The sequence below is a fragment of the Microchirus variegatus genome, assembly GCF_963457635.1.
Source record: "Microchirus variegatus genome assembly, chromosome: 18".
In the NCBI taxonomy this organism is placed as follows: Eukaryota; Metazoa; Chordata; class Actinopteri; order Pleuronectiformes; family Soleidae; genus Microchirus; species Microchirus variegatus.
In genome coordinates, this window is record NC_139819.1 from 8,483,535 (window position 1) to 8,502,937 (window position 19,403).

At 39.6% G+C, this 19,403-nt stretch overlaps 1 protein-coding gene across 1 annotated transcript in view; it reads right to left on the reverse strand.

Moving 5' to 3' along the window:
• The window catches only part of grid2 (glutamate receptor, ionotropic, delta 2), a gene marked incomplete at both ends in the record, with an annotated part of 423,554 nt that overhangs the window by 159,032 nt on the left and 245,119 nt on the right, over positions 1-19,403 (reverse strand). The window lies entirely within an intron of this gene.

The following is a 19,403-nucleotide window of genomic DNA, read 5'->3' on the forward strand; positions in this document are numbered from 1 at the left end:
GGACCATACCATGACATGAGGCAAATGGGGGGGGGGGTGTCAAAAGGCTTATGTAATTCATTCCCAACCTAATAACTCTAAATCACTTCCATTACTGTTTGTTTAATTAGCCCGATCTCGCTGTGGTCACACTCCAATGACCAACAAAGTCTATACAGGTTGGGCTTGTGTGCTGGACGAGGAGAGAGAAAAAGAGATATTGAGGGATGCAGATTGTGGCCGTGTGTGTGTGTGTGTGTGTATTAATTTATGTGAGTACGTTCTTTTAGCGATCGCTCCAGAACAGTTTCTGCAAAAAAAAACGCCATTTGACAAGGTCACTTACTCTATGTCACGCTCGCACATGCATACGCATGCACGGGGCACCAGCCACGAGCTGTCACACTCAACATAAGGCACCAAACCTCATCTTGACAAGGTCTCGGCCTGCTTCACCAACACCGCCACACACATATTGATCCATCATTCACTTTCTGATGAAAACAAGTGGAAAAACCAAAACGGCGGAGTCTGTTTTTTTTTTTATATCCTTTCTGACATATAATATAATACTAGGAGAGCAAAGGTCTTTGATAGTATGTGCTGTGATGGTAAAGGTTAAGAAGGTCAACATGAAACAAATGTATCATCTTTAATGTGTGTGTGTGTGTGTCAGCAGCAGCAGCAGCAGCACACAAGAAGTTTGTGGACACATTGGCCTTTCATTTTATTGATCAAATCACTGCCATACCCTCACACACACACACACAAATGTACCTCCACAGCCAGTTTGAGTAAATATGAAGATATGCAACCTGACATTTAGATATGAGCAGATCAATGGCTGGAACAAATAGAATAAGTTATCTTGATAGGTCTAAGGTAAACAATTGTGTGCACTTGTGTGGACACGTGCACATGTTTGTGTAGTTTGATTGACTAGCCACTTTATCAGCACTTAATGGGACTGGCCGAATGGCTTTTTTTTTTTCTTTTTTGAACACATTCGGAAGGCATGAACCATAACTCCTATTAAATATCCATCTACCCATTAAGTATTAATGTGGCTAATACGGGAGTCTATTTTCAGCTAAAAAGCTTACATTCTGCATACATAGGCTATTGCTTAACCTTACATTGATGGGACTTGACTGTAAATTAAATAAAGATAAACCACATTGTTACGGAATCAAATATCATAGTGGTTGAGTTTCCGCTTGTTAAAATCTCTGACTCGGTCACATATTTAAACGTTAAACCTTGAACCAGCGTTTACGCTAGAAAATTCCAGCCATGCATATTTAATGCCGGACATACAGTATTCTTAAATAGACACGTGTACCAAGAAACACACACACAGAGAAAAACCTCATTGAATTCTCGAAAAACAAACTAAACTAAAATCTTAAAATCGAATTATTATAAACTAAATGAGAAATAAACAGTGAATGCCCTGCTGAATTAACCAGAAATGCACTATCTCTCTCGAGTCCGAATCTCTTGCGTTGACTGTCATGTTTCTGTCCGTTTGCGTCGGCGTTTCATTGACGTGAAGAAGTGTTCGGCTGCTTTTGTGAACTAAAATCGAGTCTTTGTGATAACCTTGTCACTTTTTCCTCAGTTCTTGTGGCTTCTTTGGGGCAAGAACCCACAAGCCGGACACGGGAATCATGTACCGACTAACGTAAACCCTGCCTCCAACCACATACGGCAATATCAAACAGTTCACCAAGGTTGGCATAGTGTTAACCAACGCCTAAACAATAATTTGAAGATTACACTGCATGCATCCACTACCATTTCAAACTACATACAACTATTCCTTAGAAGATACTACGATAAATATTTGTGCACCCCTTTGCAAAAAAAAACAAAACACAGAGGATACAGCATTAAATGTTTAATGAGGCCAAATATATCGTCTATGTATAAGCACTGGCCAGTTATTCTAAATACTGTTATTTACTCCTGTTGATACAATATCAGTAAAGTAGAATACGAGCCAAAACAAAAGACAATCATCTTTCGATTACAGCCTTTTACTGGCCTCTGTAAAACATTTTTTTTTTACAACAGCTGCCGCCACAACAAAAATGCCCAGCATTAGTTCAGTGGCCCGACTGATGGGGGTCGTGTCAGTGAAGGGAACAACAGGCCAGAAAGGAGCAGAACACAGGTGAATTAAAAGATTAACCCGCGCCCTAAAACGTCAGAACCCATACTAACTGTAATTGCCTTTGGCAAAGGAGGAGACTGAGAGGTTGGACGTGTGCATGTTTGTTTGCGTGAGGGTATGAGAGTGAAATAGATGGAGATCGATGGATGGACAGACGGGGAGGAAGAATTGCTCGCACGTGCCTGACGGAGACCGCACTGCCCAAAGCATTACTGTAAGACAGCTCAGTTTCTCCAGGGTGACTAATCTTCGACCCAGTACAAAATGATTCCTCTCCCTCTTTTGATCAGTATGCAGTCTGTCCTTCCATGTCACTTCCACTGTCTCTCTCTCCCTGACAGCAATATATGACAAATCCCCCAAAGGTCAATTGTCTATGACACCAGATACAGGAGTGTCAATCATACACAGGTGGAAGAAACTTTGTCTAAAAACTATACTTCACATTTCCGCTATTGGTTTAAAGGCCCATATTATAAAACAAAACTTAAGGGACAGAAAATGACATCAGCCACAGAGGCTACTGGGAGCTAACAGCTGTTAGCATTTGGAAAAGTGTCATTGCAGGCCCAACAGGCACATTGTCGTCATATATAACATGTATCCACTGGACAGATAAATCCTCTGAGGCTGGAAGTTTGTGTAGAACTCTGTGCTGCACTGTGGAGCCAAGAACAGAACTTTTCACGGACTTCCGTTTTTTCGGTTGCCCTCACCAGCACTCTCGCGGGTGTTTTACGGACAAAGCAGAGCTCAGCGAGACAACAATTCCAGGAATTTAGCGTCTTGTGTTTTTTCTCCTGTACATAGACTGAGGAGGACCACAAAAACATGAGTGATCATCTTTTTCTACACTTTGCCGACTGATAGGACCTCCAGAGTCCCAAATATAAGGATTTAAATGATTAAAAAGTTGACTTCGCATAATATGGGACCTTTAAGCAATCATACAGTGCAACACCAGACAATTTAAAACTTCCTTTCTCACTTTGGACCCAGCATGATAAGTTGATTTTACCTGTTTTTATTGTACAACTTGTTTATTTGTGTTTTTTCTTATATTCTCTACAGTATTTTATTGTTTTATTGTCCTTTTGTTGTTTGCTTTTTAGGTCTTTTAGGTCGTATGTTTCTATATTTTATTTATTAGTGATGTACATTGTCTTGTTGCAGCTCTTGTTGTTGTTTTCAAAGTGCTTTATAAATAAAGTTGTATTGGACTGGACTTTATTTGACCATCAGTAGAGGAGCAGCAGCATCTTAACTCACTAATAGTGTTGGTAAAAGCAAATCACACAACAACTTAAGATCATCCTTTCCCCCTGCATTTATGTTGAAACTATGAATAATTTAATATCTACTTGCCGACTGTAAATGCGTTGCATGAGATCACTTTTGTTGGAAGGAAGAGGTTTTGCGAGTCAGGTCAAAAAGGGTGTCTCGCCTTCATAAATGTCAACTGCTATTTAACAGTGCCTTTCAGTTTTTCTAATCCTTGCTGAAATCAGGTTTCCTTTCACAGGAATTACGCCTGAGGGTTTGTTGAGAAAATTCAGCCAAATAAAAAAGCAGGTTAGAGCCTCAGTAGCAGCAGCAGCAGAGGATGTATTTTTTTGCACACCGGCTCACTGTGAGTCACACTCTTAGTGTTGGTGTCGGAAATTTACATGGCAAGATTAAGCACAAACCAATGATAAGAGGGAAAAGGAGAGGTCATGTTAGTGTCACACCAGGGAGGGCTGGTGTTTGAATGAATGAGCAATCAAGGGAATAACCAGCTGTATGTGATGAAGAACAGCAGATGTTACGGTCCTCCATTACACATTTGATCTGGCCTCTAGGGGTTGAAGCGTATGCTGAAGTTGTGAGCCGGCGCCGCTGACCCGACTTTGCACTCATGTTTTACAGGTTAAGCGTGGGCTGCCTGCAGCTTAACAGAAAACCTTTTAACAAAGGAATAATTATTTCCTTGCCTAAGCATCACTAGATTACTCCGTTATTCTATTGCAAACCTACTCTCAAAAGTTCTTCAAAGCAGCACAGCCTCAGCTGTGAAACTGAGACAATAATTAAATATTGAATGAGTTTTATATTTAAAGCTGTAGTATGTGACTTCTCCTCTCAAATTAAGAATTTGATAAAAGGAAATGAAAATCTATTGCACCATTTATACCCATTTGTTTTACTGGTAATTTGTGTTTTTAAGGTGATGATGCAGTTCTGCTTGTATTTTATCTTGGGGGAAATTATCCCAAAATGGCCAAAATATGTTTTTTGTTGTTTTGTTTTTCATCAAAGGCCTTTTTTTTTCAGAAGAACTGCATAGCCATGTTTATATTTTGTCAAGTTAGAGGCTTATGATGCACGTGCAGAGCGACGCACATGGTCATATTGTAGAAGAAGAAAAAACAAAAATACGCAGCACTGACCTGTTTCAAAAGCTATTCAAAAACAGACACGATGTGGTTAGAATTACTTTAAATATACAGTACTGGGGGAAACTGTAAAAACTGCTGTAAAAACTTTAATATATTAATAATTTTCACTTTAAATGAGTCAATCTTTTTACGCAACTTCAGCCTGAAATATACATGTCAAATTTTAATAATATATATATATATTTATTTATTTTATTTTAATCCTTTCAAAACCATTCTGTTCACACAACTCCACTGCTTTTTTATATAAAAAAACCCCACCTACATGTTAATTAAAGAAACTGAGATGATAGTTCTAAAGTTTGCCAAAAATGAATATCCTGTGGAAATTTGAGCTGTATTCATTTAACACAGCCGTAATGGCTTAACAATAAAAAATTGGAATGGCAGGAAATGCCCCAAGGAACGCTTTAGGGTGAAGTAACTTTGGACTCTCATAAAATAATTTTTCTACCTCTACTTCCTGCTTGGTCCTGCAGTAAGGAGGCTGTTTGACCCTTTTACTGAAACCAGAGAGAAGGAGATAAAATGACAAGTTGGCAGACGTGTTTTTCGAAAACGAAATGAGAGCAAAGGCAGGTGAATGTGGTGAATGTGGCATGAACAACAAAAAAAAAAGAAGTGAGATGAAAAATGACACCAAAATTCTGCAGTAAATGGACCATCTGTCCCAGAATTATGTCCCCGCTCTGGGCTAATCAGTAATAAACATGGCACCAGCTTTTGACATGCAATTACCACCATCCTCCTGAGTCAATCTGTAATTTAAAAAATGCTGAAATGGTCTGGTGAAATGAAAGTTTCTCAAATAGTTATTTAATTTCAAAAGGCTGGCCCAGCTCTCTCTGACACGACGGGTAACACAGAATGTTGTTGTTTTTGTTGTGTGTGTGAGTACTTGTCTTAAGTAGGCTGTGTGGACCATCTTTGTGAGGACATTTTGACCTTGGGAGACATTTTGGCTGGTCCACGCAACTTTAACAGGCTTTTTGAGGATTAAGACCTGTTTTTTATGGTTTGAATTAGGTTTGGGTTCGGATTAGGCATTTATTTGTGATGGTTAAGGTTAGGGGAAAGGGCTAGGGACAACACAAAGGTTATTTACAGATTCTGAAAGTGTGGATTCTAAGCTTTCCAATAATGTCTAACACATGGAAATCATGAAAATATTAGAGGAAGATGTGGCCATTTGAATGTAGGCACTCCTTCAACTGGTTTAGGGAGAATTTTAGCCTCAAAGATTTACACCTTCTGGGAGCCAAGTGACTGTATCATCACATAACGTGTGTGTAGTATTTCGTTAGAGCAGAAAGTTGTCAGTTTTCATCACAGTAAAATGTTCACTTTCTAGCTGCAGTCAGCAAGATTACACACACAGTCATTATTCAGTGTAATGGTGGGGTTGAACCATCAAAAGAACGTGAAATAGAACATGAAAAAGCCCCTTTTCACACGTTACAAAGACGTGAAAATTGACTACGAGGTACAACAATTTCAATGCAAAGCACAGCCTCTGGTTCAGAAGTGGTATAACTGTTACCATGAGAGGTAATTTACAAAATGAGTCACAGAAACCAACATCATTCCAGACGAACGAACATCTAATGCTCTCTTTAATATGGTTATGATCATTTCTGTACAGATAGCATTAACAGTGCATGGCACTTAGAATACAAAAGAGCTCTTGATCTGTCCTTAAGTGTTTATAACTGAATGGACTGAGCAACATAGGGGGAAAAAAACTTTTTCAATTGAGGTTAGAATGTCTAGTGCAAATATTACCTTGCCAATAGAAGGCATAGTGCACAATAACATATTACTGAACACACAATGAATGAGTTCAACTGATTCCCTGTTCTGTTATTTGTATCTGCAGGGATGACGAAAGGACTCTGCAAGAACTAAAAAATATGGAGAAGGGGTGATTTATTGTCAGCTGTTAGTAAGATACTGTACTTACAGAAACTCTGTGGATTCATTTCAAACATCACATGTTTTTTATTGGTTTCCAGGTTGCCCATTTCCCATTTGTCCTTCATCAATGCACAAACTGTATCGTTTCTGTCTTTCGATCCTCCTTTTCTTACTCATCCAAGACAATTCCAATTTCACATCTAATACATCTGCAAAAAGCATAAATCCCATTAGGGAAAAGGAGCACAGGAATTACCAGGGGATGCAACAGCATCAAAACATGTTCCGCAGTCCGAGCAGCGGAGGTAAAGGGAGGAATGGAATGGGTGAAGGGAATTCTTGCCATAATCACCTAGTGTTTCACTCTTAAAACCATTCACCTCAGTCGCCCTTTTCATGCATAATGCATAGTTTTGTGTCTGTAAGTCTGTGTCATCATCATGTGTCGTGTATTGAGACAAATGTATAACAGTTATGCTGGATCATGTGTGTATGTGACACACCAGGCAAATTACTGTCTGAGTTGTTGCCTATTATTCCCTATTGATTGAATACTATTTTTTTTACAGGACTTACTCTTTGTGTTATTATTGAGGTAATTCAACAGGAAAGGTTAGCGGCAGGTAACTCTTTAATTTCCCAGGACGTCAACACAAAAGTCGAACCGGCGCCACTCTGCCTGTGATGACTTAACCCTCGTTCCTTGTGCATAAAACTTTATCTGTAATTGCACTGTCATTTGTGTTGTGGTTATAATTGTCTCATCATTTCGTAACTGCCCCAGACACACAGAGAATTATAATAAGGATAATTAACCTAAGCTAATTATTCAAGCCTAACCCAAAAAAAATTACCACCACAGGCAGCAAATATTGGCCACAACCAAGGCAGGCAAGGACGGGTCACGTTGGTATGTCGGGACCAGTAGTCCTCAAGGGGACCAAAACCTGGTTCTAATGAGGCAGAAGTGGATTTTGAAGTTTCAGGCTGAAGTGATGAATTGGTTGGGTAAACATTATGGAACTTTGGTTAAATGGTTATGGCTGAGGTTAGAAAGGAATGAGAATTCAATGATAATCCTTAAAAGGACACATACGTGAACCTGTATGTGTGTGTGTATGTGCATTCTTGTACGGGTATCTCTGTGAGGACCCCTTAAAAGGGCTTTTTGATTGATTAGGGCTTGGTTTTAGGATTGGATTTAGGTTAGCGGTAGGATAAGTGTTAGGCATTTATCTGTGATGGTTAAGGTTAGGGAATACATTATGTCTATGAGTGTCCCCACTACGAATGCTGTGCAAATATGTGTGTGTATTTCAAGAGAGAGAGAGAAAAAAAATGCAATGACAAGCTTGCATGAACTCACAAACAAACACACACGTGTAAACACACACACACACACACACACGCAGGCAGACACATATCCGTATCATCGCTAAAGTACTTACTGGCATACCCATTAGTGGCTCTGCTAGTGGCAGTCAATACCGCTAACCTCTGCTGCCGCAGACAAACGCGTACAGACACACAAATGACAAAACCTTTCAGTCCTTTCGCTGTAATGCTCCATAATCATTGTGCTTCCACCACCATGTGCTCAGATAAAGCCTTAATGTCATTGTGCATCACATACACACACACACACAGAGAGAGAGCATGTCAAGATAACACCATAATGGCATCTCTGTTTGGTGATAAAGTTCAAGGAGACAACAAGAGCCAAGCCTTGAAATGCCCTTTCTCTACATTGGAAAATGACGTGTGTGTGTGTGTGTGTGTGTGTGTGTGTGTGTGTGTGTGTGTGTGTGTGCACTTACATTTATCACTTAATGGGGTCCCATCGGTGGGAGCACACCCACCGTGGGGGGCCCTGAACCCATGTGGGGCCCAAAATGGTGGGCCCCACACCGATTTCCATCAAAATGGGCTCTGCAGCCTCCCCTGATGCTCCTCCTGCTTTTTTAGCAGTTGGCCCACAAGGTGACAAAAACTGGAAATGTGTGTGTAAAGTGTGTGTAAAATTTATGCTCACTATCGCCCCCTGATGTCGTGAGGTGTATAGCACCGGCACACACTCGGAAAGCATATGCACACACTTCAGGAAGTGGGTGGGCATGCCCCACCCACATCCACCCCATGCAGGTGGGGTTAAGAGGCCGAGGTTCAGGGGTTGTCATCATCGTTTATCATCGTTCATCATCGGGCAATCACTTCCGGTAGTGAGTTAAATGGCATGGATGGCTGAATGCGAGGGGAACATCAACAGCATGCGACAGGTAGGCATGAGTTTGTTCAATTTATATCGTTTATAACTTAGTGACGTCAATTTATCACAGCGTAGTACATGATACGCTGCTACTATTAGTTACTTGTGGTTAGCTGCCAACGTTATTGATATAATAGGCGTGCTAACATAAGCAGCTAGCGATGTTTTTTCAAACTTTAAATACCTGTTAGCTGCTACCGTTAGCTACCTGCGGTTAGCTGCTACCGTTAGCAACACGGGGTTAGCTTCTAACGGTAGCGATGTAATAGGCATGCTAACATCAGCAGCTAGCAATTTTTTTCAGTTCGGCGTAGATGCGCGATGATGAAGAAAATGAAAATATTCACTTAAATTAGATCAATAACATCATTATTCATCATCCATTTAAGCACGGAATCCATCGGTACCGGAAGCAGCGTCTCACGCAGCAACAAACAGCATGAAAGGCGCTTTATAAATCTAATGTATTATTATTATTATTATTATTATGACAAATAATTGATTTTGATTTGATATTGATTTACGGATCCACCCGCGAAATAAGAGCACAGCTCGTGTCCACGTGTTACATTACCTCCATTAGTTTTTAAGCTCCTATTGCATGTTTTAAAGGTGATATTTACTCTAAAATGCAATACTTTTTAGGCGATGGAAACAACCCTTCATTTATGCTTTATACTCCGACACAGTGGTATCTACATTGAAACGTACACCTCTGCTGTAATCTGACAAGTGTGAACTTAATTTTGATACCAAGATAATTCACATAGAGCATATCAGCAGCTAGCAATCTAGGCAACTCATGACAACATAAACATGACTCACTGAACAATGTTCTTATACTGTATGGATAGTAATGATTAAAATTATTTTCACAGAGCCATTATGTCCAAAAGGAGAAGAAGAATAAATCCTGTAGATGATGCAAAAACATATATTCTGTCTTGCACTGACAAGTCTGTATTTATGTCAATACTTGTCAACAGTTACAAAGGTAAGTTGATGGAAAGAATGCATTTTAAAAGCATAATAATGGTGGATAATCAGTGGATATGATGACAGGGCAGAGTTTATTTATGTTTCAGATTGTGTGGCTATTTTGCTTTAAAAGGAACCCTGGCTATAAGACTTGTAGTTCTTAAAAGATAAATGTTAGTATCAGTTATAATAAATTGATATAAAAAAAACCTTCTTGATGTCTTCGTTTTTATAAAAATTGTAAAAATAGTTTAACTCGTAGGTCGCCATTGTTGTTTACGTCGCAATGCACTCTGGGTAGTGACGTATAAAGGTTGTACTGGGGGCTTCGGGACCCTGTTGTGACTGTTCAGCATAAACATGTCATCTGTTCAGCCATTTCAATTTGAACCCGAGCGAAACATACAGGAGGAGGACAGCACTGACAATGTTTCACAAAACGAGCATCAAAATGAAGCGCAAGAAAGACGGGATGAGGCGAGAGTGGGACAAAACCTGTGGTGTACGTGCGGCAACTGCGTCTCCATATATGGATATACAGTACACCACAGGTTTTGTCCCACTCTCGCCGCATCCCGTCTTTCTTGCGCTTCATGTTGATGCTCGTTTTGTGAAACATTGTCAGTGCTGTCCTCCTCCTGTATGTTTCGCTCGGGTTCAAATTGAAAAGGCTGAACAGATGACATATTTATGCTGAACAGTCACAACAGGGTCCCGAAGCCCCCAGTACAACCTTTATACGTCACTACCCAGAGTGCATTGCGACGTAAACAACAATGGCGACCTACGAGTTAAACTATTTTTACAATTTTTATAAAAACAAAGACATCAAGAAGGTTTTTTTATATCAATTTATTATAACTGATACAAACATTTATCTTTTAAGAACTACAAGTCTTATAGCCGGGGTACCTTTTAAAAGACAGTGGATTTGTTATCCTAAATTGATTATTTATATTAGTTAAACATACATTAATGTGCAAATGAAACTGAATGATTAATTACTTTCAACCATATACATTCCAACTTTTTTTATTGCTTATATGCTTTTGTTTATGTACTCTTGTTGACCAAGTTATGAACTAAAACCATCCAGTCTAATTCTTACTTCACCAGTATTATGTTTATCATGCACCAAACAACATTATAAGTAATTAATAAGTATTTATAACTTGTACAAATACATTGCACTTCATAAAAATAATGATAATAATAAAAGAAGTGGTATCGTGATACTACCCAGAACCATGATACTTTGTCTGGTATCGTACCATGGCTACTCGTTTTGGTATCGTGACAACTCTAGTCATTGTTCACATGTATGGAATTCAGTTCTAATTCATCTTGTTGAAATTGGGTTGTATGATGTACTGGTGTGTTGCCTGCACTAGATCATTCACAGCTCTTTCAGTTCAAGGGAACAGAACCAAGAGCATGGACAGGTCCCCCCTCCAAAAAATAAGAAGTTACAATTGGCTAAACTGCTGAAAAATACTGTAGATATTCACTGTACTTGCACATCAATGCAATATTTATTTAAGAGGGACCTCTTTTAGGAGGCTAAAATACCTCTTATTGCTGTCCCCATCACAACTGGGAGAGTGAGCATTGTCTGCAGGTAACACATCGACTAGACATAAGTGTCGGCATACAAGCCCACTTAACAAAAACTGTAACACCTCTTTAAGACTGCCCACAATGAAGTGTTTACTTTGTTATATATTTGTAGGAAGAGGAGTGTTTGCCATGCAGCCCATTGAACCAGGCGACTTTATTTTGGAGTACAGGGGTGAACTCCTCACACAGGAAGAATGCCAGTCACGACCGTTCTCGGAGATTGAAAACGCATTTCTCTTTGACTTTGAATGGCAGAACCGTCGCTTGTGGTATGAGCATGTTGAGATGGATGTTTTGTATAGATGCAAACAAAACTGTTAACAATACCACTATTACAATTTTCCTTATACTTTTCAGCCTTGATGCATCTAAAGAAGATGGATCTCTTGGAAGATTAGTCAACGACAATCACAAAAATCCAAATTGTGTCATGAGAAAAATCCTAGTTGAGAACAAGCCACACTTGTGCCTTTTTGCCCTGAAGAAAATAGAAATAGGATCTGAAATTGAGTACAACTATGGCGATGCAAAATGGCCTTGGCGCAGGAAGGTGAGTTGGTTATATTAAGCATGGAGACTTTTTTGATCAATTAAAGTGTAAAAAAGTGCCATCTTGTAAAAGGAAATTTTGTCCAATATTAATCATGTTTCCAGTATATTCAGAGTGTATCTGTGGAAATGCATGTGATCTTTGATCTGTTTGATTTCATTAAACAGCAGTTCTTGTTTAATTGTAATCCAGGTGAAAGACACTCAGACTCCTGAAGCAGGAGAGACGGAGGAATCCAAGCCTGATGAGACTAACGCACAGGTAAAATGACAGTTGTTGAGTTGTTGTGATGTTCTAAATGGGTCAATGTTCACATTGCTTTGCTTTAATGCAGTTAGGACTACTTATTGGGTGGTGTGATAAAGACCATTTAAGGTCAAACACACACACATTTCCAGTCATGTTCTTATGGGGTCTTTTTATGTCAAACAACTCTTTCTGGTTTCTCATTAACATACTGGAACACACTCGTTTGTCTAGTGTTTAAGCTTTGTGGGGCCCTTCCGTGTGGTTCTCACTGAAACTGGTTTCATGGCACTGTTCCAAAGCTGGCATTGTCTCCGCTTCTATTTTACCATTTGTAATTGTACGCTGTCTGATGTGATGTATGTTTTGAAGGAATATTTACAATGTGACCCACTTTAAATCCTTGTTATAGTTATTATAAGTAACGATTACCTCAGAAAGACCATGCTGTGGTCTCAGTTTGAAGCTCTGTAGTGTTTCACAATCTGTTTTATCAATAGTTAACCTTATTAGCCTCTGGATGTCTCCATGTGCAGTTATGATTTCCGTCAGTTGTAATAGTCTTCTTGTCGTGTATCTAAATTTCAGGTGAAAGACACTCGCTTTCCTGAAGCAGGAGAGACGGAGGAATCCAAGCCTGATGAGACTAACGCACAGGTAAAATGACAGTTGTTGAGTTGTTGTGATGTTCTAAATGGGTCAATGTTAATGCAGTTAGGACTACTTATTGGGTGGTGTGATAAAGACCAGTTAAGGTCAAACACACACACATTTCCAGTCATGTTCTTATGGGGTCTTTTTATGTCAAACACCTCTTTCTGGTTTCTCATTAACATACTGGAACACACTCGTTTGTCTAGTGTTTAAGCTTTGTGGGGCCCTTCCGTGTGGTTCTCACTGAAACTGGTTTCATGGCACTGTTCCAAAGCTGGCATTGTCTCCGCTTCTATTTTACCATTTGTAATTGTACGCTGTCTGAGCTGATGCATGTTTTGAAGGAATATTTACAATGTGACCCACTTTAAATCCTTGTTATAGTTATTATAAGTAACGATTACCTCAGAAAGACCATGCTGTGGTCTCAGTTTGAAGCTCTGTAGTGTTTCACAATCTGTTTTATCAATAGTTAACCTTATTAGCCTCTGGATGTCTCCATGTGCAGTTATGATTTCTGTCAGTTGTAATAGTCTTCTTGTCGTGTATCTAAATTTCAGGTGAAAGACACTCGCACTCCTGAAGCAGGAGAGACGGAGGAATCCAAGCCTGATGAGACTAACGCACAGGTAAAATGACAGTTGTTGAGTTGTTGTGATGTTCTAAATGGGTCAATGTTAATGCAGTTAGGACTACTTATTGGGTGGTGTGATAAAGACCAGTTAAGGTCAAACACACACACATTTCCAGTCATGTTCTTATGGGGTCTTTTTATGTCAAACACCTCTTTCTGGTTTCTCATTAACATACTGGAACACACTCGTTTGTCTAGTGTTTAAGCTTTGTGGGGCCCTTCCGTGTGGTTCTCACTGAAACTGGTTTCATGGCACTGTTCCAAAGCTGGCATTGTCTCCGCTTCTATTTTACCATTTGTAATTGTACGCTGTCTGAGCTGATGCATGTTTTGAAGGAATATTTACAATGTGACCCACTTTAAATCCTTGTTATAGTTATTATAAGTAACGATTACCTCAGAAAGACCATGCTGTGGTCTCAGTTTGAAGCTCTGTAGTGTTTCACAATCTGTTTTATCAATAGTTAACCTTATTAGCCTCTCGATGTCTCCATGTGCAGTTATGATTTCTGTCAGTTGTAATAGTCTTCTTGTCGTGTATCTAAATTTCAGGTGAAAGACACTCACACTCCTGAAGCAGGAGAGACGGAGGAATCCAAGCCTGATGAGACTAACGCACAGGTAAAATGACAGTTGTTGAGTTGTTGTGATGTTCTAAATGGGTCAATGTTAATGCAGTTAGGACTACTTATTGGGTGGTGTGATAAAGACCAGTTAAGGTCAAACACACACACATTTCCAGTCATGTTCTTATGGGGTCTTTTTATGTCAAACACCTCTTTCTGGTTTCTCATTAACATACTGGAACACACTCGTTTGTCTAGTGTTTAAGCTTTGTGGGGCCCTTCCGTGTGGTTCTCACTGAAACTGGTTTCATGGCACTGTTCCAAAGCTGGCATTGTCTCCGCTTCTATTTTACCATTTGTAATTGTACGCTGTCTGAGCTGATGTATGTTTTGAAGGAATATTTACAATGTGACCCACTTTAAATCCTTGTTATAGTTATTATAAGTAACGATTACCTCAGAAAGACCATGCTGTGGTCTCAGTTTGAAGCTCTGTAGTGTTTCACAATCTGTTTTATCAATAGTTAACCTTATTAGCCTCTGGATGTCTCCATGTGCAGTTATGATTTCCGTCAGTTGTAATAGTCTTCTTGTCGTGTATCTAAATTTCAGGTGAAAGACACTCGCACTCCTGAAGCAGGAGAGACGGAGGAATCCAAGCCTGATGAGACTAACGCACAGGTAAAATGACAGTTGTTGAGTTGTTGTGATGTTCTAAATGGGTCAATGTTAATGCAGTTAGGACTACTTATTGGGTGGTGTGATAAAGACCAGTTAAGGTCAAACACACACACATTTCCAGTCATGTTCTTATGGGGTCTTTTTATGTCAAACACCTCTTTCTGGTTTCTCATTAACATACTGGAACACACTCGTTTGTCTAGTGTTTAAGCTTTGTGGGGCCCTTCCGTGTGGTTCTCACTGAAACTGGTTTCATGGCACTGTTCCAAAGCTGGCATTGTCTCCGCTTCTATTTTACCATTTGTAATTGTACGCTGTCTGAGCTGATGCATGTTTTGAAGGAATATTTACAATGTGACCCACTTTAAATCCTTGTTATAGTTATTATAAGTAACGATTACCTCAGAAAGACCATGCTGTGGTCTCAGTTTGAAGCTCTGTAGTGTTTCACAATCTGTTTTATCAATAGTTAACCTTATTAGCCTCTCGATGTCTCCATGTGCAGTTATGATTTCTGTCAGTTGTAATAGTCTTCTTGTCGTGTATCTAAATTTCAGGTGAAAGACACTCACACTCCTGAAGCAGGAGAGACGGAGGAATCCAAGCCTGATGAGACTAACGCACAGGTAAAATGACAGTTGTTGAGTTGTTGTGATGTTCTAAATGGGTCAATGTTAATGCAGTTAGGACTACTTATTGGGTGGTGTGATAAAGACCAGTTAAGGTCAAACACACACACATTTCCAGTCATGTTCTTATGGGGTCTTTTTATGTCAAACACCTCTTTCTGGTTTCTCATTAACATACTGGAACACACTCGTTTGTCTAGTGTTTAAGCTTTGTGGGGCCCTTCCGTGTGGTTCTCACTGAAACTGGTTTCATGGCACTGTTCCAAAGCTGGCATTGTCTCCGCTTCTATTTTACCATTTGTAATTGTACGCTGTCTGAGCTGATGTATGTTTTGAAGGAATATTTACAATGTGACCCACTTTAAATCCTTGTTATAGTTATTATAAGTAACGATTACCTCAGAAAGACCATGCTGTGGTCTCAGTTTGAAGCTCTGTAGTGTTTCACAATCTGTTTTATCAATAGTTAACCTTATTAGCCTCTGGATGTCTCCATGTGCAGTTATGATTTCCGTCAGTTGTAATAGTCTTCTTGTCGTGTATCTAAATTTCAGGTGAAAGACACTCGCACTCCTGAAGCAGGAGAGACGGAGGAATCCAAGCCTGATGAGACTAACGCACAGGTAAAATGACAGTTGTTGAGTTGTTGTGATGTTCTAAATGGGTCAATGTTAATGCAGTTAGGACTACTTATTGGGTGGTGTGATAAAGACCAGTTAAGGTCAAACACACACACATTTCCAGTCATGTTCTTATGGGGTCTTTTTATGTCAAACACCTCTTTCTGGTTTCTCATTAACATACTGGAACACACTCGTTTGTCTAGTGTTTAAGCTTTGTGGGGCCCTTCCGTGTGGTTCTCACTGAAACTGGTTTCATGGCACTGTTCCAAAGCTGGCATTGTCTCCGCTTCTATTTTACCATTTGTAATTGTACGCTGTCTGAGCTGATGCATGTTTTGAAGGAATATTTACAATGTGACCCACTTTAAATCCTTGTTATAGTTATTATAAGTAACGATTACCTCAGAAAGACCATGCTGTGGTCTCAGTTTGAAGCTCTGTAGTGTTTCACAATCTGTTTTATCAATAGTTAACCTTATTAGCCTCTCGATGTCTCCATGTGCAGTTATGATTTCTGTCAGTTGTAATAGTCTTCTTGTCGTGTATCTAAATTTCAGGTGAAAGACACTCGCACTCCTGAAGCAGGAGAGACGGAGGAATCCAAGCCTGATGAGACTAACGCACAGGTAAAATGACAGTTGTTGAGTTGTTGTGATGTTCTAAATGGGTCAATGTTAATGCAGTTAGGACTACTTATTGGGTGGTGTGATAAAGACCAGTTAAGGTCAAACACACACACATTTCCAGTCATGTTCTTATGGGGTCTTTTTATGTCAAACACCTCTTTCTGGTTTCTCATTAACATACTGGAACACACTCGTTTGTCTAGTGTTTAAGCTTTGTGGGGCCCTTCCGTGTGGTTCTCACTGAAACTGGTTTCATGGCACTGTTCCAAAGCTGGCATTGTCTCCGCTTCTATTTTACCATTTGTAATTGTACGCTGTCTGATGTGATGTATGTTTTGAAGGAATATTTACAATGTGACCCACTTTAAATCCTTGTGATAGTTATTATAAGTAACGATTACCTCAGAAAGACCATGCTGTGGTCTCAGTTTGAAGCTCTGTAGTGTTTCACAATCTGTTTTATCAATAGTTAACCTTATTAGCCTCTGGATGTCTCCATGTGCAGTTATGATTTCTGTCAGTTGTAATAGTCTTCTTGTCGTGTATCTAAATTTCAGGTGAAAGACACTCGCACTCCTGAAACAGGAGAGACGGAGGAATCCAAGCCTGATGAGACTAACGCACAGGTAAAATGACAGTTGTTGAGTTGTTGTGATGTTCTAAATGGGTCAATGTTAATGCAGTTAGGACTACTTATTTGGTGGTGTGATAAAGACCAGTTAAGGTCAAACACACACACATTTCCAGTCATGTTCTTATGGGGTCTTTTTATGTCAAACACCTCTTTCTGGTTTCTCATTAACATACTGGAACACACTCGTTTGTCTAGTGTTTAAGCTTTGTGGGGCCCTTCCGTGTGGTTCTCACTGAAACTGGTTTCATGGCACTGTTCCAAAGCTGGCATTGTCTCCGCTTCTATTTTACCATTTGTAATTGTACGCTGTCTGAGCTGATGTATGTTTTGAAGGAATATTTACAATGTGACCCACTTTAAATCCTTGTTATAGTTATTATAAGTAACGATTACCTCAGAAAGACCATGCTGTGGTCTCAGTTTGAAGCTCTGTAGTGTTTCACAATCTGTTTTATCAATAGTTAACCTTATTAGCCTCTGGATGTCTCCATGTGCAGTTATGATTTCCGTCAGTTGTAATAGTCTTCTTGTCGTGTATCTAAATTTCAGGTGAAAGACACTCGCACTCCTGAAGCAGGAGAGACGGAGGAATCCAAGCCTGATGAGACTAACGCACAGGTAAAATGACAGTTGTTGTGATGTTCTAAATGGGTCAATGTTAATGCAGTTAGGACTACTTATTGGGTGGTGTGATAAAGACCAGTTAAGGTCAAACACACACACATTTCCAGTCATGTTCTTATGGGGTCTTTTTATGTCAAACACCTCTTTCTGGTTTCTCATTAACATACTGGAACACACTCGTTTGTCTAGTGTTTAAGCTTTGTGGGGCCCTTCCGTGTGGTTCTCACTGAAACTGGTTTCATGGCACTGTTCCAAAGCTGGCATTGTCTCCGCTTCTATTTTACCATTTGTAATTGTATGCTGTCTGATGTGATGTATGTTTTGAAGGAATATTTACAATGTGACCCACTTTAAATCCTTGTGATAGTTATTATAAGTAACGATTACCTCAGAAAGACCATGCTGTGGTCTCAGTTTGAAGCTCTGTAGTGTTTCACAATCTGTTTTATCAATAGTTAACCTTATTAGCCTCTGGATGTCTCCATGTGCAGTTATGATTTCCGTCAGTTGTAATAGTCTTCTTGTCGTGTATCTAAATTTCAGGTGAAAGACACTCGCACTCCTGAAGCAGGAGAGACGGAGGAATCCAAGCCTGATGAGACTAACGCACAGGTAAAATGACAGTTGTTGAGTTGTTGTGATGTTCTAAATGGGTCAATGTTAATGCAGTTAGGACTACTTATTGGGTGGTGTGATAAAGACCAGTTAAGGTCAAACACACACACATTTCCAGTCATGTTCTTATGGGGTCTTTTTATGTCAAACACCTCTTTCTGGTTTCTCATTAACATACTGGAACACACTCGTTTGTCTAGTGTTTAAGCTTTGTGGGGCCCTTCCGTGTGGTTCTCACTGAAACTGGTTTCATGGCACTGTTCCAAAGCTGGCATTGTCTCCGCTTCTATTTTACCATTTGTAATTGTACGCTGTCTGAGCTGATGTATGTTTTGAAGGAATATTTACAATGTGACCCACTTTAAATCCTTGTTATAGTTATTATAAGTAACGATTACCTCAGAAAGACCATGCTGTGGTCTCAGTTTGAAGCTCTGTAGTGTTTCACAATCTGTTTTATCAATAGTTAACCTTATTAGCCTCTGGATGTCTCCATGTGCAGTTATGATTTCCGTCAGTTGTAATAGTCTTCTTGTCGTGTATCTAAATTTCAGGTGAAAGACACTCGCACTCCTGAAGCAGGAGAGACGGAGGAATCCAAGCCTGATGAGACTAACGCACAGGTAAAATGACAGTTGTTGAGTTGTTGTGATGTTCTAAATGGGTCAATGTTAATGCAGTTAGGACTACTTATTGGGTGGTGTGATAAAGACCAGTTAAGGTCAAACACACACACATTTCCAGTCATGTTCTTATGGGGTCTTTTTATGTCAAACACCTCTTTCTGGTTTCTCATTAACATACTGGAACACACTCGTTTGTCTAGTGTTTAAGCTTTGTGGGGCCCTTCCGTGTGGTTCTCACTGAAACTGGTTTCATGGCACTGTTCCAAAGCTGGCATTGTCTCCGCTTCTATTTTACCATTTGTAATTGTACGCTGTCTGAGCTGATGC